The sequence below is a fragment of the Gracilinanus agilis genome, chromosome 5 (assembly GCF_016433145.1).
Source record: "Gracilinanus agilis isolate LMUSP501 chromosome 5, AgileGrace, whole genome shotgun sequence".
In the NCBI taxonomy this organism is placed as follows: Eukaryota; Metazoa; Chordata; class Mammalia; order Didelphimorphia; family Didelphidae; genus Gracilinanus; species Gracilinanus agilis.
The window spans coordinates 171,525,469-171,551,669 of NC_058134.1; the positions used below are offsets into that span (position 1 = coordinate 171,525,469).

General features: G+C 38.0%; 1 protein-coding gene across 1 annotated transcript in view; it reads right to left on the bottom strand.

The window, feature by feature from the left end:
- The window catches only part of CAMK1D (calcium/calmodulin dependent protein kinase ID), a 484,315-nt gene that overhangs the window by 158,332 nt on the left and 299,782 nt on the right, over positions 1–26,201 (bottom strand). The gene's annotated exons all lie outside the window — the stretch shown is intronic.

The following is a 26,201-nucleotide window of genomic DNA, read 5'->3' on the forward strand; positions in this document are numbered from 1 at the left end:
CCTCACTAAAGGCTGCTGCTATTTAACAGCAAGAGCACTATATTATTTAATTAGGGGAAATGGAGGCAATTTCCCTAAATGTAAGAGTAGTTTCTCCCTGCCTCCTTCTTCTCTTCTAGAATCACATGGTTGAATAGAGAATTACCAAAGTAAAGACCAAAAGATTAAGATGAAATAACTGTGTGGCATTTGGGGTGGGGGGGTGGGGGGGGAGAATTGTTTTTACTAATTCTCCTAGTTGATGCAGGTTGTTGGTAAGCTTAAACAGTAGGAATTCATCTCAATTCACATTTCACCTGCATCTAATAGAAAATGCCAATTTTATTCATCATCAGATTGATTTTAAAAGGCTTACAGTGAGACACTGTAGAGGAAGAATTATATCAGTAATATCAGTAAAACATATTGATCCAGCAAAATGAGCCAGTGTGCAAACCAGGAAATGTTAGTTAATTTGGGACTGCCCCGATTCCAGACAGTCTTGAAAGGTGCCAGGGAATGCCTGCATGCCTTCCTCAGACTGGGGCACTGAATTTCTATTAATACATCTAAAACATATTAAGTGTGTGTCTTTGGTTTGTTTTGTTTTTAACAATTTGCATCACACTGTTGACTCCTCCTGCACTTGTGGTAAAATAAAACTTCAAGTCTTTTTTACCTGATATTAGGTCAGAATTTCCCATCATGCATAGTATTTATGCAAGTGAGATTTTTAATCTACATGTAACACTTCATATTTTATCACTCATATTCCAGAAAAACTAAACTAGTTCTCATCCCTCAAAGAATCCTTTACTATCTAAACTTCCTAGTTTTTCCTGTGCCTAGAGTCCCTTCCCTCTAGCTCTAATTAGTGAATTCTTACTCACATTTCAAGACCCAGCTTAAAAGCTCCTTCTTCTACAAAGCCTTCCTTGGATAACAGTCCAGTTAGAATAGACCTTCTCCTCTTTCACTTGATCCCATAGCAATTTGAATTCCTTTTACACATTTACCATATTCTAGTTTGCATTATATTTTTATGTGCATGCCTTTCCCTTTCTATTTAATTGTAACCCTTAAGGACAAGAATTGTGTCCTTCTTTTTATATTTCTTTTTAGCAAATTTACAGAGGATCATAGAGCCAACTTTTACTGGCTTGCAAGAGCTGACTGCTAACTTTTCATTACAAATATTATATTTCAGAAGTCAGTAAACACTAAAAATTAGGACATGATATCAACCTTTTGTTTTCTAGACTTAAAATGATGGAGAAAATGTTTTAAAAAAGAGGATTAAAGATAAAAAGTGTATTGTGCGTACACTTTTTTGGAAAGTCAGTTATTAAATATTTGCCAGTACATCCTTGCTGATATATGAAGTATGTGTTCTTTATGTGGCTATGGGAAAATTACTCAATTGCTCTGTTTCAGATTGTCATAAAAATCACTTTTTCCATTGCAAAGTGTTAGATAAGTGTGACTGTAAATAAATATAAATGGTTAAATGAATCAACTACAAATCCAGCAATTCAATGTTTGCCATTTTCTTCTCCAATGTATCCCTACTTACAGATGAAGAATGGAGGCCAATAGGGGTTAAATGACTTGTCCTGGATTTTCACATATCTACTAAATGTCTGAGGATGGATTTGAATTCTGATCTTTTTGACTCCAGTCCCAGTATTCTATCAATTGTACCACCTAGATGCCCCATGCTGATATATTAATTTGTCCTAAAAGTTCATGGTGGGAAGGGTTAGGGGGTTGGCAACTAGCTGGTTCAGTGGATTGAGAGTCAGGCTTCAAGATGGGGTGTCTTGAGTTCAAATCTGACCTCTGGCACTTCCTAGTGGTGTAATCCTGGGAGACTCACTTAACTTCTATTACCTAGCCTTTACTCTTCTTCTGCCTTGGAACCAGTACACAGTATTGACCCTAAAACAAAAGATAAGGGTTTAAAAAGAGTCAATGAGGAGGGGAGGCAGAGTCAAGATGGCAGCTTAGAAGTAGCAAAAATCTATTCCTCTTTCCACACCAATCAAAAACAAAGAGCTTCAAGGGGGACAGAAATTCAAATCCAACAAGACAAAGTTGTCCAACTCATTTCAACTTAAAAGGTATGCAGAGAAGGTTGAAATCTTGGGTTTAAGGAAAAGAAAAAAGGAAGGTCCTAGAGTCCTTCCCCCATCTACTGTGCTGAGACTCTGGTAGTAGATGGGATCTCAGGGTGAGGGCTCCAACCGGGACAGAGAACTTTGCTACCACAACTACTAGAAGCTCAGGGCTCTGACCACAGCTGGCAAGGAGGTAGCTGGAGGAGAGGGGCAGAGAAGAGGGCAGGTTGGTCTCAGCCTTCAGCTACCACACCTCCATCTTAGGCCTCTGCTGCTGGAAGTTTTGGCCTCAGGGCACATTCATTTCTGCAGATCTGACTTAATATAGTTTATCAATAGTGCAAAGAAGAACCCTCTAGAGGACAAAAAAGCTCAAACTCACAGAGCTATCAAACAACCAGAAGAGCAAGAGTACAAAATAGACAGAAAGCCAAACTCAACAAGATAGAGCCACAGGTCTCTCCTCTTCAATTCAACTTGAAAGGTACAAAGATAAAGTTGAATTCTCCAGTATAAGGCAAAGATCCAACATTCTTCCCCCACCTACTACACTGAAACCCACAGTAGGAATCCGGCTGACTGGGATCAAAGGGCGAAGGCTAATACCTTGTTGGAGTACTTGATATCACCACAGAAAACTCAGGGCTCTGATTGGGCTGCTGGCAGAAAGGAGTAGAGAGAAGGACAGAGGGTAACTACATTCAACCCCCACACATTTACTTTAACCTTCAGCCTCCACTGGCAGGTAGGGAAGATTTGGCCTCAGGGCACATTAATACAACAGATCAGGTCCATCAGCCTAATCCAGTTAAGCAGCAAGGCAGAGAAGAAGTCCCTTCAGGGCAAAAAAGCTCCAACTCATAGATCCAATAGATAAACAGAGGAGCAAAAATACAGCCAATAAGGAGGAAGAAAGAAGGAAAAAAATGAGTAAACAACAGAAAAAGAAAAAATTATAATCAATAGCTTCTACTCAGGTAACGAACAAAGAACAAATGGAAGAGAAGAGGACCAAGGAATACCAAGCAAAAACTAAGCAACTCCAGCAAATTGGACTCAAGCTCTGGAAGAACTCAAAACACAATTCAAAAAACAATCAAGAGAGGATGAAGAAAATTGGGGAAAGAACTTAAAAAGCAAAATAGGTCATCTGGAAACAGGGGCAAAAGAACTAAAACAAGAAAATAGCTATTTAAAAGCCAAAATTGACCAGATCAAAAAATGAGGCAAAGAAAGTAAAAGATAAAAACAGTGACCTACCAAGAAAAATAGATCAAAAGGAAAGGAGGATCAAAAAGTCAGGGATGAAAATTAGAATTATTAAAATTATTAAAGATTAAAAATTAGAATTGAACAATTAGCAGCAAGTGACTTCACATGGCAGCAAGACTCTATAAAAAATTAAAAGAATGAAAAAATTGAGGAAAATATGAAGCACCTCATTGATAAAAACAACAGACCTGGAAAATAGATACAGGGGAGACAATTTAAGAATTATTGGACTACAAGAAAAGTATGACCAAAGAAAAGGCCTGGACATCATTCTACAGGAAATTATCCAAGAAAAGTCAATGGGGTTTATTGAGAGAAGATATCCAAAGTTTTGGGTAGGAGTGGATTGGCATGTTCCATAGAATTCATGTGCAAGGAGCTGGAGAAAAGGCCACTAGATGAGAGTTCTTCCAGAACATATAACTTATCATACTCCTCTATAGAAGCAATATTTGAAATCATTGCCAGAACTAACAGAAAAATTTCACAACCATAGATATTTCAGGGAAGATTTGTGAAGCAACGAGGAAAAGGATAACAGATATGTGCAGAGAGCAAAGACCTAGATGCTCTTAACACTGTTACAATCCTATGTATCAACCCATTAAGGACTGCCTGGAAGCAACAAGACCCACCTCCACCAGAGAAAAGAGTTGTGTGCCTTCTTTCTCTCTCCTTTCCCTAGCCCTGTGATGCCCAGAAGCCATCTGTTGAGAGGGAGGATCATGCCCTCTCACTGCATCTGAAGGTCCTCCAGGTCTTTCCTATTAATATTACCTAGGTATGTCTTGACCCTAACACCTACCCCACTGCTCTACCCCTAGGATGTCCAAATCCTTTCCATCTGCCTTGCAGCTCACCTTTTTTTAAATATGTTGGCTCTTTCATTTGAGTGTCAGCTCCTTAAGAGGAACTCCCTTTTTCTCTCTATATCCCCATCTCTTAACAAAGCACATGTTGTTGAGTCTTTTTTCAGCACATCTGACTCTTCATCACCTTATTTGAGGTCTCCTTGGCAAAGATCCTGGAGTGGTTTGCCATTTCCTTCTCCAGGTCATTTTAAAATGAAGTAAACAGGGTTAAGGGACTTGTTCAGCTTAACCCAGTTAGTAAGTATCTGAGGCCAGATTTGAACTCAGAAAGACAAGTTTTCCTGACTCCAGGCTCAGCACTCTATCCACTGTGCTACCTAGCTGTCCTGCAGAACATTTAGTAAGCTCTTAATAGATATTTCTGCATTCATTCAAACTACAATATTTCCTATTAAAAACTTTTTTCCAGTGAGGCAAAAATCCAGTTTCTCTAAAAGTGAAACAAATGACCAGGAATTATTACCATGCCACTAAGAGTACCTTTAGGAGATTGGAAATGAATTTAAACTTAATTTCACTTGGTAAAGTACCAAGACCCAGCAAGCACCCCCAAAAAATGAGCTTGTGCCTGTGATTGCAGCATATGTTCATAAGAACAAGCACAAAGCCTTGGATGTAAATAGGTGCTTCCTAAATGTTGTTAAACTTGTTAAATGCTTACCCTGGAAGATCCTGGGGGAGGAAAAGAAAGGAAAGCTAAAGGTTAAAGGCAAAAAGCAGATTGTTTTGATGCAGAGAATTCCTTGCATTGTCACTGTCTCAGCCAAAAGGAGAGACCCTCTTCAAGTGCCAGGAATCCAGTTGAAAATGACATCATTAAAAGAAAAAAAGGCAGCAACAAATGCCCATCCCAGTCAGGTTCCAAAGCCCTTACTCCCATTCCCCAGTTAGGCAAGGTGTTAAAGCATCACAGACTTAAAATGTCTTAAAATACCAGATGCTTTAACTGAGATGACGCATCCTCTCTCCCTCCAAACCAATCCTCCCCAGCCCAGGATGCAGGCCACATTGTTGATCTGATCCAAGGGTCTCTGGATTCACTCAGCTCTGATTCTCTGCAGTCCATCAAAAAGATAGAGCATGGTTGAATAGATAAGAAGGGGAAGAGCAAAACATAGATCTTTTCTTTATTTCACAGAGCTGAGGACTTCTCTCTCTCCTGACTAAGAGTAGACTCTATGAGGTCAAGGAAGGGAATACGGTTTAGTCAGGAAGGGGCAGATCAGGACAAGGTGCTTAGCAGGGAGGGATAGCTGGGGAAGCAGATGGTGGCTAAGAAGAGACAAGGGCAGTCCTGATCCTTTTGACAGGGTCACAGGGAGGAGAGGTTTTTCTACCCTCCATCTGGTGCCCAGATGTTTGGGGAGAACTCCCCCAGGCCCTTCTGGAGAGTCATTTTCCCCAGTTTGAAAAACACAACCCTTAGGATAAAGGCAAGGCTTCTGGTACAGGTGAAATATTAGGGCCTGAGTCCCTCTCAATGTCATTACCATTAAAACTGTTTCCTCTTAAAGCATGGGAAAACATCTTTCTTTGTCAAAATGTCCTAATGACTAAAGCATCCTACCCATTAGCACAGTGAACTATTTAAGAAAAAGCTCCAAAATTTTGGCAAACGATTCCTTCTGCCTATGTAAACAATGTCATGCTCTCCTGGGGTTTTACACATAATCAAATGAGTTCTATCTCCCTCTTAAGGAAAACAGATGATCATATTTAAAATATGGACTCCAGTCATACCAGAATATTACATAAGGAAATGGAAGTCCTGAGAAATACATGGTGTCAAAAGCTGGAGAGAAGTGGTACTCATACAGACTGAGGTCATTTAGCTGGTGGACTCATTTGCTCATAGAATTTGATGTGGAGCCTAATGGGGTTTGTTGCTTTCCTCAATTTCTTCTAATCAGAAAAGAGTAGTCAAAAATCCTACCTCATTTAGCTTAGAGGTAAGACTTTTTCCTCTAGTCCCTTTTATTCCACCCTTCACTCGTAGTAAAAAGGGCACCAAAGGACACCTTTTGGCTCCATAGCTCCAATCAGATAATTCTTCTGGGGGAAACCTAACTGATTTTTGGCCATAGGTGAGGGACATTATGCTCATATGACAGACACACATCACCACCAAAATTCTAGTTTTCATCAACACCATGACCTCTGGTTCCACTTTTCTGTTCTCTCATTTCACAGTCTTAAACTGAGTTTGATATACTATTAACTTCCTCCTTCCTGAATCCTTTGCCCCATTATGGTATCACCAGTCCTGTCTTTCTAAATCTAAAATCTGAATTACTACCACCATCCACCTTCTTCTTTGCTACTCATATACTGCTAAATGCTACTGCAGAAAATCAAGCAAACCAGGACAATGGGGTTTACTATAAATTTATGTTCTCTAATCTCACTACTGCATGGAAACGTGTATTCTACCCTGACTTACTCTATTACCCTTTTCATAGTAGCTGTTCCAAAACTTCTCTTTTCTCAAACTCTTAGTTTATCTCTTACTTGCCCTTCTTTCCCTCTCTCCATCTCTCCCTTCTTTTCTCCCTCCTTTCCTTCCTCCCTCCCTCCTCCCTTCTCTCCTTTCCTTCTTGGCTTCTCTTTTCCTCCTCTTTTCTCCTTCCTTCTTCATCCTTCCCTCTTCCCTCCCATAATAAAGAAGTTTCAGCACCTCTAAGATAAAACATAAACACCTCTGTCTGAAACAAAAATTTCTGACAATCTGACTCTAACCCTTCTTTCTTGAGCCATTTTTCCCTTTCACATACACCATAGTTTAGCCAAATTGCAATACTTGCCATTCTCACACATACCGTTCCATTCCAACTTGAAACTCTCTATCTTTGAACATACTGTACAACATTCCATTCTTGGAATGTTCCCTCTTCTCACTTTCACTTCTTGGAATTCTTATTTCCCTTGACTGATTTCAAGTACCTAAAGAGACCTTTCTTGCCTCCCCTAGATATTAGTGACTCCCTCTCTCCAAAAATTATTTCACATTTATTTTTATTTACTAATCTCTGTCATCCTCTCTATCTCTCCCTTGCCAAGTAGCATGTGATAGTAGTTAATGTTTTCTCAGTCAAAAATTCAAAACAATTCTTTGAAGTAGGTAATACTATTATCATCTCTGCTTTACAAATGAAGAAACTAAGGCTCAGAGAAGTGATGGTATTTGCCCAAGGTCACGCAATTAGTGTTCGAGGGAGATTTTTAACTTGTTTTCCTGATTCCAACCAGTATTCTATGCTTTGGGCCAATTGCCCCATGATAACTCCCTAAAGGCAGGGATTTTTTTCTTTTTTGTCTTTGTACACTCAGCTCTTAGCATAGTACCTAGCATATACAATGTGCTTTAAAATATTTATTAAATATGTGATATGCACAGACCTCTTCCTAGTTCAATAACAAAATACAGGTCATTTAGGTACTCCCACAACAGCATCTACTAGAGGGGTAACCCTTATTCTAAACCTCCAACACAAGCCTTCATTTCTATTCAGTAGGAGGACTACAATAATTTCCTAAAGTCATTCCTTCACCCTTCAATCCACTTTCTATATACTTGTCAGAAATCTTTGTGATAGGTCTGCTCAGTTCACCTCTCAGTTAAAAAGTTTTCAGTGGTTCCATTCCCCACCAACTACAAATCTTCCATTCCAGGGCCTACGATCTATCCGCAGTTACAGTCCATCTAACTGACTGCCAAAGAGGACTACTCTCTAGCCCCTTGGACAGGCCATATGCTCTCTCACCCCCTTGAGTTTGTCACATTGTTCTTTGAGCACGGAAGGCCTCTTCTGCTTACCCTGTTGAATTCACACCTACTCTTCAACACCTACTCTCCCTATTTCTCCTATGAAGCCTTCTCAAATTCCATTCTGGATAGAAATGACCCTACTCCACATCCCCAGACTTTACATAACACTGTCCTGCCCTTCTCTATTGCCCTTTGCAGGTTATATTGTACATATGTGTGTTTGTGTCTTATTCCTTTATTAACAACTTAAATTTTATAGTTATTAAAGATGGAGTCTATATCATAGCTCAACTTTTTTCAGACACAGTTCTCGGTATATACTTATTTAATAAATACTGATTAAAGGAATGACTTTTCAATGAATCAATAAATCATAAAATAATAGGATAATTGAGTTGGAGACAACCTCTTAACAGGTCATTTAGTCTAAGTGCCACCCAAAAAATCCTGAATTCTAGCTGTTATATCTACTTGATGATCTGAAGAGACAAAGAACTCACTACTCTCTGAGGTAGTCCATTCTACTTTGAAAGACTTTAATAATCAGATAAATTATTACAAATTAGTCATTAATAATCATGTAATAATAAATATAGTAACTAATATGTAATCATTCATTAACAACCTAATAATCAGGTAATAATTTAGCAATAATTAGTGATTAATAATTATACTATAATGAATTGTAGAAATAATAAATAGTAGTGAATAATTATCTAATAATGAAATACTAATGACAATACTATAATAAATAGTAGAAATTAGAGCCAGCAATAGTAATAATTAATCATCTAATAGTTAGCTAATAATTTTCTTTCATTAAGAAAATCTCTCTTCATAACTTCTACCCACTTTTCCTATCTCTGCTCTAATTCCTTTTCTCATCACCTCAATAACAATTCTCTACCTATAAGGCACCTGACAACACTATTTCACAGCTAATGTTGAAACATATGGGGTTTTCTTGCTTCATAGCAAAATTACATTAGCCTGTGCACTTCCACAGGATCTTATTTAAAAAGCACAAAAGACTCCAAAATTAGATTTTCAGAGTCATGAAGAATAAAAGTTTTCCATCTGGGAGAAGATTTAGAGAGAAGCACATGATCATTCATCTACTATGAATGAAAGACCAGCTATGACCAAACCACTTGGGACTACTCAGTGGAGTAATTGGAGAAGAAAAATTTCTACCTAAACTGTATTATTACTTCTTTTGCTTCTTCTTTTTAACCCATGCTTTAAATGATAAAGCTCCATAGTAAAAAAAAATCAGTCCTAGATAAACACTCTAATAAGTCAATAAAGTCTTTATTGAGTATCTAGTTCATGTCAGGAACAGTTAGTTATAAGAGCTGGAGATACCAAAGAAAGGGAAAAGAAAGAAAGAAAGAAAAGGTCCCTGCCCTCCAGAAGCTCACAATCGAATGGGGGAGAAAACAGGGAAAGGAACTATGAACACAATAAATTGGAAATAATCAGCAGTGGGAAGGCATTAGAATTAAGAGGAATAGGAAAAGGTTTCTTTCAGAAGGTGAAATGTTAGCTGAGACTTGAAAGAAGTTAGGGTAGGTAGGAGGTGGAGAAGAAGAAGGAGAGAATTCTAGACATGGAGCACAAACTGAAAATGTTCCATTGGGAGACTGAATGTTATGTGTGAAGAACAGCAAAAAGACCAGGGTTACTGAATCATAGACAATATGGAGGAAGTAGAATGTAAAAAGACTGAGAAGCTAGGAAGGGGCCAGGTTATGTAGGGCTTTGAATATCAAACAGAGGGCTTTATATTTGACCCTAGAGGTAATAGGGAGCTATTGAAGTTAATTGAAAATGAAGGTGATATGGTCAGAGCTGTGTTTTAGGAAGATCAGTTACAGCTGAGGGAAAGATGGATCAGAATGAGAAGAGATTTTAGACTGAGAGACTAATTGGCAAACTTTTATAATACTTCAGGTGGAGGTTATGAGGGACTATACCAGGGTGATGGTAGCATTGAAGGAGAGAAGGGGGCATAAAACTCTATGTGGATACTCCACTAATAACACAGATCACAATATATCCCTGTCCACTCATCTTGCACAACTTTTGTCCTTGATCCTCATAAATTCTCCACCACGACCCTGGAGGTTTTTCTCTAATTCTGCCACCATTGCTTGGATACCAAAAAAAAAAGCATATGAATACTCATCTATTATTCCTTACTTTTCCCTGTCTGCTCTTCCTACCTCGTATTCTGGCCATAATAACATATTTTATGCTGTTTCTCATGAATAATTCTTGTTGGTAACATGTTGAAATGTATTCATGCCCTTCATATACCATTTGGCTAATGTTCGTCTTTACACTGTCAGAGAGAAAGTAAAAATCTTAGAAACAGAAACAATGACAAGACAAAGATGGTTGGTGAGGTAGGCAATGCCCATGCATTCTCCATATCCTTTCTCCATTAAATTGATTTGGATATTGTAAAAAAGCACAGTACTTAGATCAAATAAGTGGAAAATTCTGACTTTATGCCTCAAAATTATTGTCCTTTAGAAGACTTCCTTACCAGGTGAATGAATGATGGACTGGAGAGGGGTGTGGATTAAAAGAAAGGAGACCAATTTGGAAGCTGCAACAATAATCCAGCTTTAAGTAATAAGGGTCTGAACTAGGGTGGGTGGTGGCATTGTAAGTGGAAGGGAGACAATAAGACCCCCAGAGATATCATGTAGGTAGAATGAACAGAATTTGCAGTTGATTGCATAGAGAAAGTGAGAAAAAAAGCTAAAAATGACCTTGAGAGGAGAATGATACCATCCTTACAAATAAGGAACTTGCAAAGCAAGAGAAGATGACAAGTTTGGCTTTGAACATAGTGTGTTTGATGTGCCGATGGAACTATCCAAAGGTAGATGTTTAGCAAGTATTTTTGGAAATGTGGTGCAGAGCTCCAGGGAGAGACCGAGTTGAAGATATAGATTTGGAAGCCATCTGTAAAGAGAGGCATTAAAGTGAAAGGAGTAAATGAGACTGCCAAGGTAAACAGCAAAGAGTCCAGAGCCAAAAAATTGTCTTGTGGGACATCAACAGTTATTAATTCACTTATTACTCAGTTTCTTTATCTTACAAATTGAGGTAATCTGACGGAATGACCAATAAAATCCTTTCCAGATCTTGATTTTATTAAAAAGTTGTCATAAATGTTTAAAACCCATCATGTCTCTAGTCACCTTTTTTCTTACCAGCAGATGGCACTGCAATCAATGGGAAGCATAAAAGGTGGAAACTGCTATATTCTCATCTAAATCAACCAAATTTCAATAAAGAAAAGTGAAAACTTTTTTTTTCTTAAAGATTAGGAATGCACATTTTGCACTTTTTTGTGAGAAATGTTCTATTTACTATGTAATGAATGCTGGTGTAATCTTGAAAAATTGTACCTTGTATCCCAAGGAAAATTTTATTTCTTTTAAAAGTTCTGATAATATACTATTAAGAGTTAAGCAGCATATTTTATCATTTCCATTTTATAGATGATATGACTGAAAAGAAAGGAGAAGTCAAAGCATAAAATACAGCATTCTGGAGATGAAAAGAACCCTTAAGCAAGGATTTTCTTTTTGTTTTATCCTTGAAAATTTTAATAATTAAGGATATTTTTCCATGGTTAAAAGATTCATGTTCTTTCCTTCCCTTTCCCTCCCCCCCACTCCCACTCCCTTCCCATAGCAGACACACAATTCTACTGAGTTTTACATGTGTCACTGATCAAGACCTATTTCCATACTATTGATATTTGCATTAGGGTGATTGTTTAGAGTCAATATCCCTAATCATTTCCCCATCAACCCATGTGATCAAGCAGTTGGTTTTCTTCTGTGTTTCCACTCCCAGAGTTCTTGCTCTAAATTTGGATAGTGTTCTTTCTCATAAGACCCTCCAAGTCATTCTAGATCATTGCACTGTGGCTAGTAGAGAAGTCCTTTACATTGGATTGTACCACAGAGTGTCAGTCTCTGTGTATAAGGTTCTCCTGGTACTGCTCCCTTCACTCTGCATCAATTCCTGGAGGTCTTTCCAGTTCACATGGAATTCCTCCAGTTCATTATTCCTTTGAGCACAATAGTATTCCATCACCAACAGATACCACAATTTGTTCAGCCATTCCCCAATCGAAGGACATTCCCTCATTTTCCTATTTTTTGCCACCACAAAGAGCATGGCTCTGAATATTTTTGTACAAGTCTTTTTCCCTGCTATCTCTTTGGGGTACAAATCCAGCAGTGCTATGGCTGGATCAAAAATTAGATAGTCTTTTAAAGCCCTTTTAGTTCCAAATTCAAGCAAGGATTTTCATTGCCTATTTCAATGCCCTGTGGAATATTGGTCTGTTTTATAGGAACCTAACTTAAAGAAATACTGCTCTTCAGTGGCACATAGTATATTTTAGTCAAACATCAAGTAAATTTCAATGAGGTACACAGCAATTTTTAAAGAAATTTCCCCCACTTATAGCATTCAGGCAGCTAGGTGGCACAGTGGATAGAGCAAATGGTCTAGAATTAAGACCTGAGTTCAAATCCAACCTCAGAAGATTGCTAACTATGTTACTGAACAAGTCACTTGATCCCATTAGTCTCAGTTTCCTCACCTGTCAAATGAGCTGCAGAAGAAACGGCCAACTTGGTACCTTTGCCAAGAAAATATATTGACAATGGGAAAGTTTTTGAAAACATGCTCAGAATATGAGAATAATATACAGCCATTTACCTTGGGAGGCTTTTGTGATTCTACAGATTCTACAGATAGTTACAAAAGCACTACCAGAAATGGTTGACTTTTCCTTATCCATTTATTAATAATCATGTTTCTTATAGCAGAATTCAGAAATTTCCTAGACTACTTCTGAGAAAGATGAGGGATTTATAAGAAGAAATAACAAGACCAGGTCTAGGACATTTTGATCTGAGTATGGCACAGATAAGGAACTGTATACACAGTAGACACTCTGGTACATGGAAGTAACTGTAATTTCATTAAAATGAATGGTCACATTAATAGCACATTGCAAGTCATCTATACCTTCTCATCCTATATGACTCTTGTCTATGCCCTTCCTCCCATAAGTGACACACAGTGGGGCCACCCAAAAAGCTAAGGGACTTCCTCTGGATCTCTTCGTATTATATTGGCAACTCCTCAATTATTCCTTCCTATCACCATATAAGATCCTACTTTTTTATTGTAATTCCTTTGACAGTCATCTTCATGCCACTTGTGGTTCTCACCATGTCTCTCTCTATTGCTCTTTAGGTGACTTCTATCTGTATTTCTTTAGGGGTTGTAGAATTCTAGACTTTATAGCCATATATTAGCACCAGAAGAATGTTAGTGTTAACAAGAAAGACCTTTGTTCTGGGGGGAAAATTGGGTTCTGAAAATGCACAGGATTTCTCAAATAAAATCCAGTCCTGCCCTTCTATTCTAATTTTATTCTGGATGAAGTTCACTATCAACCAATAGTGTCTTTCAAACACATAGTTATGATACTCCAGTACTAAGGGCTATCCATCTAATGAATATCATCATCTGGACAATAGTCACTCTCCAGGCTCTTGGCTTCCTTGTTGGAAACTTTGCCAAATTCCATTGAATATCTCTTTTAGTTGCTGCCATTCCTTCATTCAATCATGTCTGATTCATTGTAACCCTGTATGGGCTTTTCTTGGCAAAGATATTTGAGTGGTTTGCCACTTCCTTCTTTAGTGGATTAAGGCAAACAGAGGTTAATTGACTTGCCCTGTGTCACACAGTTAGTGAGTGTCTGAGGCAGGATTTGAACTCAGATCTTCTTGACACCCAGCTCTCTGTCCACTGAACACCTAGCTGCCTCCATCTCATATAGAAGACTTTGCCATTTCTTGGGTTTGATGAGAGAATTAATGTCATCCATAAACAAGAACATCTGGAAAACTTAACCATTATCTTTGGGGAATTCTTTTTAACTTGGACTCTACTCTGAACATTCTCTATGATTTGAGCAAACGCTTTTGGTGAGCAAAGATCTCTTTAGGTTTCTTGATGTTTATAATCAGAAGGTCAAACAAAATTCACTCTGTTATGTCTTTAAAGGAAACCTCATATAAATCTGACATGCACTTGAGAGAGACTGTTTCCAGAAAGCCTTTTCAGCATCCTTTGTTCTCCTGAATCAAATGTATTTTTATAATCAACACCAATAAGTACAGTAGGATTTCACATTTTCTGAACTTTTTAGTCAATTGGGTGACTAGAGAGATGACTAGAAAGTCATTTATGAAAGTCTGTTCTTTTTTCATACTTTCATTTCAGATGCCTCTGAATCTACATAAATTATTCTCCAGAAACAAAGGTTAAAGAAATTTGGAAATTGGGCACTTATTGATGTTTTATCAATATGTTGGGGATTTTTTTTGATAGTAATAGCATCTACGACTTCTCCCCAAAATTTTGGTATCTTTTTGACTTTCAGATATTTTAGGAATTAATCTTTGAAGCCCTCAACATTGGTGAGGCTTTTCTGATCTCTTCTTTGTGGTAAATGATGTACATTGGAAAAACAGCATGATATAGTGGAGAAGACACAGGACTTTTTAAAAAAATAATTTATTTAGAATATTTTTTCATGATTACATGATTCACATTGTCTCTCTCCCTTCTTCCTTCCCCCCTCTCTGAACTGACAAGCAATTCCAATGGGTTATACATGTATCATTGTTCAAAACCTATTTCCATATTATTATTATTTACAATAGTGATCATTTCAACTCAAAATCCCCAGTCATATACTCATTGAACCACGTGATGGATCATATGTTTTTCTTCTGCATTTCTACTCCCACAGTTCTTTCTCTGGATGTGGATAGCCTTCTTTCTCATAAGTCCCTCAGGATTCTCCTGAGTCATTGCATTGCTGCTAGTAAAGAAGTTCATTACATTTGATTGTATCTGTCTCTGTGTATATGGTTCTCCTAGTTCTGCTCCTTTTTCTATGCATCAATTCCTGGAGGTCTTTCCAGTTCACATAGAAATCTTCCAGTTTATCATTCCTTTTAGCACAATAAAATTCCATCACCATTAAATACCTCAATTTGTTCAGCCATTCCCCAATTGATGGACACCCCCTCATTTTCCAATTTTTTGCTACTACAAAGAGTGCTGCTATATTTTTGTACACATATTTTCCCCTATTAAGACACTAGACTTTTACTCAAGAAATATGGGCCAGATACTGCCTTACATACTTAACCGTGGGATGGTGAGTAAGCTATTTAAACTCAGCTGTAAAATTAGTAGGTTGAATTTTATGGTCTCTAAATTTATGATGCTATGAACTTCCTTAGGATGTAGTGATAGTCTGAATCTATATACCTTCTTTTATCCATTTTCCAATTTTCTGTGTTGATGGTTTGTTTAAATAAGTATGACTAGAGTTATTTTAATTGCAAACCATTTATTCTTCTTATTTATATTCTTCACATTTTGTATTATGTTATTTGCTCTAATAAGTCAACTGTATGACTGTCCACAAAAGAGCCAATTCAGAAAGAACATACACACTGACAATTAGAACATAATCGGTTTCCTTTATTATGATGTTATTTGGTACTCTCCAAGAATTCAGGTAGATGACGATATTTAACTCTGAGTACTGAATGTATAGTTCTACTTTCTATTGTAAAAAATTATTGCAAAGATCCTTCCAGATAAAAAGGAATTCCTTTCTACTAGTACATTTGTTTCATTTGAGGATGGACAATATAATCCTAAATCCAAAACAATGCAGGAAGATGGCCAAAAATTCATTCAATGAGCTTATTTATAGAATTACAGAATGTATGCCAAAGTTGTAAAGGGCATTAGTGGTCATCTAGTCCTACTCATATTCAGCAACTAATTACTGCTTCATTGTCCAAAGGTAATTATTTTTCAAGGAAAATAAGAGTGGGAAAGATGTGTATTTCGCACATAAGGTGCTTAATGAATATATGTCTAGCTAGGGGTGGAGGATACAACCTAGCTATACTGGGGAGAGTCATGAAACAAGAAACATGAGTCATGGGTGGGAGCGTGCTTGACCATTCTGGCCAGTAGGCAGCCCAATATAGTGAGAGGGGCAGGGGTAGAAGTGAGTGAGAGATCTGATGGGGGCTTGGTGTCATGGAATAAGCATTGTTTTAGAGATCACATGAACTAAGTCTGAATCTTAGTAAGTCACCTATCAATTTCCTAATCTGTAAAATGGGGATAATAAATGAAGGTGAATGGCACAGTGGACAGTGCCAGGCTTGGAATTAGGAAGATTCATCTTCCTGAGTTCAAGTCTGGCTTCAGATACTGACTAGCTGTATGACCCTAGACAAGTCACTTAACCCTGTTTCTTCATCTATAAAATAAGCTGGAGAAGAAAATGGCAACCCACTCCAGTATCTCTGACAAGAAAATTCTAAATAGAATCACAGAGTTGGACATGATCAAAAGTGACCAAACAAAAACAATTCAGTCCAATAAAATGAACATTTATAAGACACCTACTTAGCACCGTTTGGGTTCAACTGGAGAGACAATAAAAAGAAAGATAGTCTTTGATTTCAAGTAGCTTGCAGTCTAATGGGGGAAGCTGACATGCAAAAGGAGGCAAGGAAAACTGTGGGGACAGGAAAAGCAGGGAGTACCCAGTTTGGGGGCCTCTTCTTCCCTGGAGTTGAAAACAGACAGAGTAGCAGATGCAAAGTAGAAAGACTTTAAAGTTCAGTTTCTGCCCTCAATAAAGGATAGCATTGGGAGGAGATCAGTACTCCACCCTCCAATCAGAGGGGAAAGAAGACTGAGAAAAGTGGTGTTAGTCAAGTTAGTAGCATGGTGACGTGATTAGAGGTAATGAATTTAATCTGGAAAGGGTATCTTGTTCTAAGGAGTTGAAACCAGGAAGAGCAAGAGATGCAAAAGGGATTCAACACCAGGAGAATAAATTTCCTTCTGAGATGTCTTTTAGTCTCAAAATACTTGGAAGTGTTTTACTGGCCTGGGAGAGAAATTAATTCTCATACTTCAAATTTTATTATCTTCTCTGGCTCCAGAACAGTAGTAAAAACCTTTGAAAAATTTTCTCTGGTTTCACCATGAGTGCACCCTGTAGGAACCCAGGAGAGACTACTTTATAGTCTCCTAAAGGGCTGCCCCTTGGACATATTCACTTGTTTCATACTTCATTAAAGGCTTTCATCATAAACAATCTGTCTCATTCTCTGATGAAACAAGACTGGAGTGTAGGCAGCCTCTCCTATCCTCCTTAGCCCTGATTCTGTTTTATTGGGAGGAGAATGTAGGGAAAAAACTGGGAAATGCATGGTTTTATGCTTTTAAAAATGCAAATGACTACTAAGAGAAATTTACTGCCTCCCCCATTCCCACCCACAGCCCACACTACTCATGTTCTGGGCAGATGCCCCTTTCCCACACTGAGGTCAGCTCGGCACTTTCTGTATTTGAGCAACCAAATCTCCAACAATTCTGAACTAAAATTACCATCATCCTAATAGATGTCCTGAGTAGGCTCAGTTGGAAGGTCTGGGGCAGAGTGTGCTCAGTCTTCACACAGGAGCAGCAATTCAGAGACACATTAGTGAGAAAAGAACAGAAAATAACCACCACTGCCCATGTGTGCTGTAAGTAGGTAAATTATGTACCTCTGGTAGGGAGATGAACAGGACAAACAGCCCAAGATAAAAAGAAAGAAAAGAAATCGGCAAAAGAAAAAATGGAGAGGAAATGGAAAAAGAGGAGAAAAAATAAGAAATAAAGGAAAGCTCATTCTGATGGTTGCTTTATTGCCACTCCATTACCAAACTTGGGAAAGGAATTGAACTTCTACCATAAACTTTTCCTGATTCTTACAGTGTGGCTCATTCTCCATCAGTAAGATGTACACTTTAAGGTTTTGCCTATCACCAAGTAACTTGTATGAGGGATAAGAAACAACAGTTAGGACTGAACATGGAACAATTGATTGGTTTACAATTGAAAAAGGAGTGTGACAAGGCTGTATGTTGTCACATTATTTATTCAATTTATAGCAGAATACATCATGCGAAATGCCGGCATGGACAAATCGAAAACCAGAATTAAGGTTTCCCAGAGAAATATCAATCATAACACATATGCAGATGACATCACTCTGATATCAGAAAATGAAGAAGAATTAAGAAACTACTTGAAGAGAAAGAACAAAGATAGCGTAAAAACTAGCTGGGAGCTTAACTAATTCCTTGGTAACTTCTCCAATTACTTTCTGGCAAATAGAGGGAGAAGAAATGGAAGTAGTGTCAGATTGTAAATTCTTGAACTCAAATATCACTGCAGGTGACTACTACATCTATAAGACTCTTGTTCCTTAGAAGGAAAGGTATGGAAAATCTGGACAGCTTATTAAAATGCAAAGACATCACCTGCTGACAAAGGTTGGTATATTCACAACTCTGGTAGCAGAGATTGAATTAATCAGTAGTCAAAGAAATTAATCCAGATCATTCACCAAGAAGTCAAAAACTGAAGCTAAAACTTAAATACTTTGGCCATATAATGAGAAGATAGGACTCATTGGAAAAGATCCTGATGATGGGAAGGATGGAAGGCAAAAGGAAAAGGAGATGGCAGAGGATGAGATAGATAAATAATGTTATGGAAGCAATGAATATGAGTTTGGACAGACTTGGGGAGAGAGTGAAAGATTGAAGGATCTGATGGTCTATGGTCCATGGGTTCACAAAGAGTCAGACATGACTAAACAACTGAATAATAACAGCAACATCAGTGAGTAATACTATTTAATCAGGTTGGAACCAGATTTTAGAAAAGCAGATATTTCAAGTGAGATAAACTTTTCCAGATATTTACATATCCCAAATTCTCCAGGGTGTTTGTGAGTTGTTGGTGACTTAATAATAGAGACAAGTTCCATCAATCTGTCTACAAAGAACCACTTCTTATTCCTTATTGTGAAAGGAGTCACCACATATGGAGATTAGAGACATAATTCCAAAGAACAGCATGTTTTAATTGAAGATGAATGTCATAATACATACTACAGGCTATATAGTTTCATAGGTGATGAATCCATATTCCAACGGAAATGTGTGAATCATCATTAGAGAAGCCTTTCTCAAATGCTGTAAATATTTCTGGTGTTAGGGTGGCCAGGTCATCTGGCATTATCTTAGCTTATTTCTGGTGGCATCTATAAATTCTTAGAAATATTGCCAATTGCCAATTTGATAAATTGGAGTTTTAGCAAACCAGAGATGGCTTTAATAATTGATTAGAGCCCAAGAGGTCCTGGAACTCCACATTGACTACTCAAATTTTCTTGGCTTAGATGTAAAATAATTTCTTGTTTTCAAAATGAAGGTGCTTTATCAAATTAGATAAATCGGTAAGCATTTATTAAATGCCTATTATGTGCCCAGCACTTGGCTAGGAGCTGAAGATAAAACACAAAAACTAAACAGTTCCTGTCCTTAAGGAGCTTATATTTTATCATGCTAGGGAGTCATTTTCCCCCTAAATTGCCCTGTTCATGCAAAATATCACATTACACACTAATAAATCTAATAAAGATACCTTCCATGATATTTTCTCACCAGGGCCATTATTAGAAAGGAAGCTAGCAACAATGTGTAAGCTCACAGGAAGGAGAGGCAGTTTAAAGGTAGAATATTGAAGTTGGAGTCAGAAAGACTTGGGCTCAAATTCTGCCTCAGGTTCTAATTGACTCTAGCTAAATTACTAAAATTCAAATGTGATGGTATTTGTAAAACAGTGCAGTGCCTGGCACACATTAGATGTTAAATAACATTTATTAATGATGGCTATTTTCTCTCCCCTCCCTACTGAGTTCCAGTTTCTTCAACTGTAAAATGGTGATAAGATATGTCATGTATGTCACATGGCTTTTATGAATATAAAATTAGATAACGTATTATGAAGCTCTTTGCAGCCTAAGTATTATATACATGGGAGCTATTGTTATTATAATTGTTGCTGCTGTTACTAGTGTTGTGGATTGGAATGGGGAGACCCATGGAAAGGTCAGGAAGACCCAAACTAGATTTGAAATCTGAATATATGTATTTGAGACCCAGAGAAGAGAAAGAACACCAGCTTTCATAACAAAGAACCTAGATTTAAATCTGTCTCAAAAATTAGCCATCACTATGACCTCAGAAAAGTCACATTACCTCTCTGGGCCTCAGTTTCTTCATTTGTAAAGTGGGGAGACTGGACTAGATGACCCCCAGAATTCATTCCAGCTCTACATTTATTATTCTCCACTTCTAGAAACAAAACTAAAACTAGATGAAAGGTGGTAATGGAAAAAGGAAGTTACAAAGAATATTTTAAAGATAAAATCAATAGGGCTTAACTTTTTCATTGTGAGGAGCAAAGGAAAAAAAGGGGTCAAAATAACTTTACTCCTTGGTTGAGCAAGTTTGGGGATTATTTTGATCATATATATAATTTCTAAAAATCCTCATTTTCTGTCTTAGATTCAATAATAAGTATTAGTTCCAAGGCAGAAGAACAGTAAAGGTTATAGGCAATAAGGATTAAGTGACTTGACCAGGCAGGGTCACATAGTCAGGAAGTGTCTGAGGCTATAGTTGAACCCAAGACGTCTTCAGGCTTGGCTTTTTATCCACTGAGCTACTTAGTTGCCTTTCAGACCCATCATTTTAATGAGAAAGTGATTATCTTGTTGAACATAGGTATCTCTGAGTATGGGAGCCTGGTGCAGCCAACCTACTCCTTAGTAGAAGAGAGAAACTGGAAATAACAAATACAGTTGCCACCATGGGGACTCCTACTTGGATTGACACTCCAGGATGGGGGAAAGATGATGTAACTATTAGGTATGGTGAAAAGAATTTTGAGGAGAAGTAGTGCTGAGTGGGAATAGGCACCCCCTCCCACTCCTCCACTCCCTCACTGAGAAGAAGAAAATAATCACTCTTTTTTGGCCACCAAAATTGGTAAACCGTAGTCATATCTTGTTTCTAAACCCACTTCAGCAACACAGAGATAGTTAAAGTCAGTACCTAAGGTTGGGGGCATGTTCTGCTAAGGGACTGTAAAGATTAAAATTAATACATAATAACTAAGTATTATATTTTATAAAATCTATACATAATAACTAAAGTAAAAAGCTAGCTAACCCAACCCTGGTCAGGAGAGAAGAGAGAGAGACAGCTGGAGTTCCCCACAGTCAACTATATATAAAATGTGACCACTCAACGTGGTAGAGAGATTAAAAGGAATTCTGGGAAATACTCAAGGACTTCTGAGGGATGAAGTCCAAGGTACAAAATTCTAATTAATATAGGACTCTATGGTACAATGTGGTTATATTCCTTTTCATCCTCCTGTAAGGGTCTGATACTCTTTGGACATGCCATGACCAAAAACCAAGTTTGGTTGGGATCATAGATCCAGAGCTAGAAGTGACTTCAAGCCATTTTGTCCAATTGCCTCATTTTAAAAACTAGGAAACTGAAAATTGAGTGTCTTGCCCAGGGTCACAAAGGGAATATCATGAGAAACAGAATTTGAGCCCAGGCCCTAGGACTCTAGGACTAGAGCTCTTTCTACAGCACAAAGATGATTCCAGCATGACTAATACTTGCACATCTAAGCTTGCTTTTCCTCTGTCTGTTACTGATGCAACACAATAGGCCAGAAGGTACACTAACTGGGGCGTTACCTATAGCAAGGGTGACTTTTCTGGGGGATCCCTGATTCCTGTGGACACTGATTTTTCAGGGCTTCTGGTCACAGTGTGCTTTTCGTAAGGCAATGCACAGCTCACAGACTGGAAAAGAATTAGTATTTTGGCCAAGTAACCTTCCTCTATAGCAGGGGTCGGCAACATTTTTGGCTGTGAGAGCCATAAATGCCACATTTTTTAAAATGTAATTTCGTGAGAGCCGTACAGTACTCACAGTGTGCGCTCCTGTAACAGCGCCTGAAAAAAATTGACTTTATGACTCCTACAGAAAGAGCCATATCTGGCCCTCAAAAGAGCCAGATATGGCTAGAGAGCCATATGTTGCTGACCCCTGCTCTATAGAAAGTGATCTTAAATTATTCTCAAAGAGTGCCTTGAGGTTACCTAGCACCCTGGTGATATCTCATTTAAGTCTTACAACAACCCTGTGGTGTAGGTGAGGCACAGATAATTATCCCCATTTTGCAGAAGGAGAAACTATGACCTTAAGAGGCCCAGTGACCCATGGCTAGGAGGTGGTGAAGCTGCACTTCCAATCCAATTCTTCGGATTCTAAATATAGCACTGTGTTCAAGATAGCATATGCTGTTTGCCAAGATGACCAAGCATTGTGTAGAGAAAATACTAAAAAGAAGGTTGTCTTCCTTCCCCTTTTGGGAAGGTCTATTCCTAGCACCCTTTGAGAGAGACATTAATACAAAGCCAGAGACAGAAAACCAGAGTGAGGGAGGAAGAGCAAGAGTGAGAGAGTGAAAATCAGAATTGAACTTAATAGGTCTTTCTAGGTTCCCAGGAATGATACACATGGCCTCATCTTCCTGACCATCTTGCATCCTAAAAGCTCCTGAAAAGAGTGTTAAAATGAAGGAGGCCACAGTGAACAAGTCAAGCTTAAAAATATCTTTTACCTCCATCCTCAAGCACCAGCACACCAGCTAGATAGACTGAATATAGGACTGCATTTTGAAGACAACAGAGCTGTTAGTGTGTAGGTTTTGCAGCCTGATGACAGAGTGCCTGGCAACATGATAAATCTCTAGGAAAAGATGCCCAAGAACACTAGAGGGGTAAGAAAGCAGAAAGGGGAGGGAGGAGGAGAAGGAGGAGCTGTGCAGAGACCCACAGTGTATGGGGAGGCAAGCCTTCTGTAAAGTGTGTAGAAGGCAGTCAGGTGTTTTTGCTAACCTCATTCTACAAAGACAGATTGCAGCAGAAGCTCCTGTTTGGAAATGTGATGTTTGATTTAAGAAGCTTTTAGTGGGAGTTAGCCATATTCTGGAGGAGGTGAATGTGATCTGATAGGTGCTGGCAGTTTGTGGGCTCCTACATAAAGATTTCAAAGCTGGGCTTTGCCATCTGTGCACTTTTTTTTTTTTTTTTTTTTTTTTTTGCTGGTGATGGACTTTGTATTTCAGCCAACCAGCTCTACAAGTCTGATATTATCTGACAATGAATGAACATGCAGGAAGCTTCGCCTTGTGTGATCGTCCTTCAGATGTGGTGAGGGAATATTGCAAACAGAAATGAAATGGACTACAGAGCAGATTCAGTTCAAGGGGAAGGGAGGGGTGATGGAAGTATGAGGCAAAGATCAAAAACTTGGTTGCCAACTGTCAACATTATCCTTCCTTAAAGCTTGCCACAGAGAAAGGCATTGAGAGAAGTATCACTACTGCACAGACTACTGCAAGGTACCCAAAGGGGTTTCCATGTCCATAGAGCTCCTGCTCTGGGGCAAAACAAAGCAAATAGTGGTGATCTACACAGGCTTATTAATTGGTACACCAGAGGCACTTTATCCATGATAAAATTTATTTATAATCAGAAAAAGAGACAAAATGATATAAAAAAATGAATGTAGTTTTTCAGGTCAGGAGACATTTAATTTCCAGATTGGCTTTTTATTAGTTTTGTTACTTTGGGCAAACCATTTAATCATCATTGCCTCAGTTTCCTCATATGTAAAATGAAGGATTATGCTATATATGACCTCAAGGACTCTTCCAACTCTTAATCTATGATCTAAAACCAGAGTCTCTCTCCTATTGAAGAGTACAGTCTTCACATTAATTGATATTACACCTCACTTCAACTTCCAGAATTGAAAAGATCATATTTTGATCATTTTTAGGAGTTTACTCAATCTATCTGAACTCTTTCTAAAATTTCTATTATTTTAGAATGCTGTCCACCTTCAGAGAAAGAATTGTTGGAGTAGAAATGCAGATGAAAACTATGACATCACTTGTTTATTTGGGTATATATTTTGGGATTTTGGTTTGATTGGATTGTTCATTTATAAAAATGAATAATATGGGAATAAAAGATAAAATAAAATAAAATTTCTACTTTTTTAAATGAATCTTTTATTTCTAAAATTATCTTTCATTATGTTTTCTTCTTTATCTTTCTCACCACTATATAAGTAAAATCAAGGATAAAATGTGTATAAATGGAATTATCTCCTTTGTTTATTTTAACTTAACCTATCAAGAATTTGTAGTGCCCCTCCTTTCATACTTAGTCATACACTTGAAGAACCTTTTACTAGAAAAGGAAATTGATATCCTTAAAGACCAGAAGTAGATCCCACAAGCACTGTCTCCTCTGGGCAGTGCCAGACAAATTAAGAAACTATGATTGGTTCCTGAGATGTGCTAGACCAGCCCACAGTGAAAGGAAGTAGAAACCACAGAGATAGGAAGTGATGCGGGAAAGGGTTATGAAAGGTGAGACAGGAGAGCTGAACAGGCACTTCTGCATTGGACTACTTCTGCATTGGAGAACTTCTGTGTTGGAGGGAGACTTCTGCCTTGAAGGGGCTTCTGTGTTGGAGGGACTTCTGCATTGAGGGATTCTGCTGCATTTGGTGTCTCTGCATTGATAGTTCTTGCTAAAGAGACTACTGGGACTCGACTTGTGGTTGGAGATTGAGACCTGAGGGAGTCTTTGTTGGAGTTGAGCAGGATTCCACCAGATTGGCAATTATAAGGTATTTCGCTAGGCAATATGTTCCACCTCCTTTTTAAATTCTCCCCTCTTTACTATCTCTACTTTGCTGGTAATAAAGCTACTAATACTACTAAGAGCCCCATGACTTAAGAGTTAATTTTTAGGGGCAGCTGGATAGCTCAGTGGATAGAGAGTCAGGCCTACATATGGGAGGTCCTAGGTTCAAATCTGGCCTCAGACACTTCCCAACTGTGTGACCCTGGGCAAGTCACTTGACCCCCATTGCCCACCCTTACCATTCTTCCACCTAGGAGCCAATACACAGAAGTTAAGAGTTTAAAAAAAAAGAGTTAATTTTTATAAATGGCACCCACAACAACTTTTTATAACTCTTTATTTGACCAAAATCAATTTTAACTCTTACAAATGGAAATTTCTTGGAAAATGGAAAATCAAGAGTTCTCAGTTAGTTGTTGTAGAAAAAAATCTGAAGCCCTGAAAAATTTCAAATTCATGATGCTTTGGACTAGAACTAAAAAACTATATTGTATAGTTAATATTTTCCTTGTTTTTGAGATGGTGGGGGAAGAAGAGAAAATAAAGAAGTTCAATATCTGTGACACCTGATTTCTCACTCTGAAACTTTTCCCACCATTACCAAACATTACACAGCTTTATGTTAAAGGTCTCAACTGCTGATTCTTGAAAACATTCATTTTTATTTAATGTAATATTTTTCCCAATGACATATAATAACAATTTTTTATGATTTATTTTCCAAAATGTTTTAGTTCCAAATTCTCTTCTTCCCTCCATCTTTCCCAAGACATCAAACTATTTGATCTAGGTTATATGTGTGTGATCAAAAATGCCCATTAAAAAATATCCCATTATCTACAGCAGACATTTTTAATTGAGAAACTTCCTGAATTAAAATATCTTATTATAGAAATAGGAACTCTCTTCAACTTCACATTGTTTTCCACATCACTTTTTTTCAAAGCAGTATTGTACTGTGTAAATGGAATTAGCTTACCTTCATTTATTCCTTAGACTTTAGCCACTAGGAATTATGTCACCCTACCCAACTTAGAATTAAGTGGGGTGGGGGAGGTCTGTGACCCACACATGATAGTAAAAAATCAAAAACAAGGGACCATCCTTAGGGCAGTCCAAAACAGTACTGAGACTGCCATTCATCCACTTGAAATTAGGGGTGGATGCAGGAAGTGACAAAATCTATCTTTTAAATATGATAGTAACTTCCTTTTGGGGAGTTGGCACTCTGAACTTGATGTAGAAGGATCTCTGGTGAGACCTCAGACTGTTTCCCCTTGAATTGTCACGTGAGTAAGTTAGGCTGACTCTCTTTCTCTTCCCTTGGCGTTTCTGGAGGCTCTACCCTCAGGGAGGCCTCTCTTCTTAGAGGAGGCCTTGTC